The sequence below is a fragment of the Euleptes europaea genome, chromosome 5, assembly GCF_029931775.1.
Source record: "Euleptes europaea isolate rEulEur1 chromosome 5, rEulEur1.hap1, whole genome shotgun sequence".
NCBI classification, from domain to species: Eukaryota; Metazoa; Chordata; class Lepidosauria; order Squamata; family Sphaerodactylidae; genus Euleptes; species Euleptes europaea.
In genome coordinates, this window is record NC_079316.1 from 38,702,820 (window position 1) to 38,705,635 (window position 2,816).

Consider the following 2,816-nt stretch of genomic DNA (forward strand, 5'->3'; position numbering starts at 1 on the left):
ACCAAGCTTTTTGATGAACAGGGTTCAACTGGAATTCTGGCAACATGGGTAGTGCCATTGCTACCAGCAGAGGGTGCCATTGGCATAAACTACCAGGCAGTCTAATGCCTTTGCAATTGCTGTTGTTGGTTCAGATTGATGGGAGAATACAAAGATATTCCTGGAGGTTGCTTTTCTTCTTAAACTGGGACACAGTTCAAGCTTTGTGCTTCCAAATGCTAGGTAGTGTTTTTAGGACTTCAGCTGATTCCATTTCTTTTCATTTTTCTATTGATTTCAAGTGCCTGACTCTTGATATTCATCTAGCCTACTGGTTTTTTTTCTCCAATCCAAAATTATTAATTTTCCTCAGGATGTAACCAGATGGAATTTAAAAGAGGCATGGGTGGATTATGCAATTTCTTCAATGTCACTTAAAAGCAGACAGGAGCAATAACACTAGCGGTTTAGTGGTGTGAAGTGGGAAATGGTATGGGACAGAAAGGAAAACTTCCCTGTCCCAACACCAAGGCCTTAATTCATATTGGAGAACTTGGCTTTTAAATGAATTTGAAGACACTGGGAAACCCATTATTGATTGTCTAGTTAACCACTTAGTCCTCTATGACTGCAGGCTTGCTACCTTGGTGTCATTTTTTTGTTTTGTTTTTTTGCTGTCAAGTCAGCTGACTTATGGCTAGGGTTGCCAGGTGAACTGATCTCTGTCGTCTGGAGATCAGTTGTAATAGCAAGAAATCTCCAGCTAGTACCTGGAGGTTGGCTACCCTACTTAAGGTGAACCCATACAGCTTTCAAGGCAAGAGGCATTGGGAGGTGGTTTGCCACTGCCTGCCTCCATCACAACCCTGGCATTCCTTGGAGGTCTCCCATCCAAATACTAGCCAGGGTCAGGGCTGAATGTGTGTGACTGGCCCAAGGTCACCCAGCAAACTTCCATGGAGCAAGTGGGGATTTGAACCTGGGTTTCCCAGGTCCTAGTCTGACACTTTAACCACTATTTATTTTATTTTATTTATTTATTTTATTTATTTTTCAAATTTATAGCCCGCCCTCATTCCCAGCCAAGGCCAGGCTCATGGTGGGTAACAACCTTTAAAATACATAAAACCATAGAATAATAATTAAAGCTTCATATTAAAACCATAAACCAGGTGGCCTTAAAAACTCAGACACCATAGGGTACCGGATTTTGGCAGATGTGGGGGCGGGGAGGAGAGGCCAGTAATGATGGACAAACTTGCAGCTGCCCTCAATTGTAAGCCTGGCAGTATACCTCCATTTTACAAGCCCTGCAGAACTCCTTAAGGTCCCGCAGGGCTCTGATGTCACTAGGAAGGCTATTCCACCAGGCCGGGGCCAGGGCCGAAAAAGCCCTGACTCTTGTGGAGGACAGCCACACACTCTTTGGCCCAGGGACCACCAGCAGATTATTACCAGTGGAGTGTAGAGCTCTTTGGGGGATGTACCAGGAGAGGCGGTCCCACACTGGCGGTCTTACCTTGGTGTCTAGGCCAAGCTTTTCCATCTGCTCAGCTTCACCCCTAGCTGCCCACCTGTCAAACAAACAAAAAAACTTGAAAGCTGATACTGTTTTGTTAATCAACAGTGAATTATTTGATAACCGTATTATAATAGGGTGTTTCAAATTTGTTAGCTGCCTTGGGTGTTCCTTATATTCCAGTTTATATTATTTGTGGTTCTGCTTGAAATGCTCATTTAGTTCAGTCTCAGTCTTGACACTCGGAACATAACAGCAGCAAGAACACATCAGGAGAATTTACGCATCTGTGTTCTTTGCTTGATTGCAAATCAAGTGATGATTAGATGCCACAGACAGAGTTTTCAAGTACGTCAAATACAGAACCTTTTTATATGTCAAATGATCAGACGTAGAGTTATGTGCCATCAAGCAATGTATGTGCATGTGTGAATCAGACAACTAGAAACTAAACGTGGTACCTCTGAAATAGGTTCAGTTGAAGGGTGTGAACCAAATCCAAGACGACTGATTTGTCCATTAGACCCCCTTCAGCCTCTGATGTTGTGCTTTCATATAGCCTGATGACTATGGATTCACGACATAAAATGGCCCACAAGAACGTCACTATTAGAGCCTTTGATTTGGAGTCACAAAGGAGAATCAGCATCCATTAGTGAAGGATGTGGCTGTTTTTGTAATTAATCTGTCAGCATCTTCCATGCTGCCTTTATTTTGCTCCTGCCTAGACTTTCCCCTAATAATACCAGGGCAGCTGTGTAGCATGGGATGTAGCTATTTAAAGGACAGGACTCTGAAGCTGGATCAATCACTGTTTTACAAATTAGCATGCTGGAATATGAAAGAGAATGGTTCTGATCTTTCATAATGCAGCTCTGTGCGCCGTGCAAATAATGTCCTTTAAATTGAGAAATTAGTTACATCTTGATGGCTCACTTTCTTATTAGGTCACATTTGGCTTAATCATTCAAAGCGACTTCTAATTATTCCTATAATATCTTTTCACATGTGAGAATGGCCCATTTTCTCACTAATTTCACAAAGCTCGTTTCTCTTCCTTTAAGGGCATACACCCAGCTACTGATGTAAGAGCAAAAATAAATAAATAAATAAATAATGGAAGGAGCCAGGGGAGGGAGAAGAGGGGAAGAAAGGTGGTGGAGGGGCCATCTCTGCAGTGTGCCTGAAACGGGTAATTATGCTGTGCTAAACACATCGCTACAGTCCAGCTGGCACAATTAAAGAAATAGCTGATCAGTTCCAGTTATTGATTCGGCTAACATGTTTGTTCACGGTTGCTCCTAGTCTAATTAGTTTT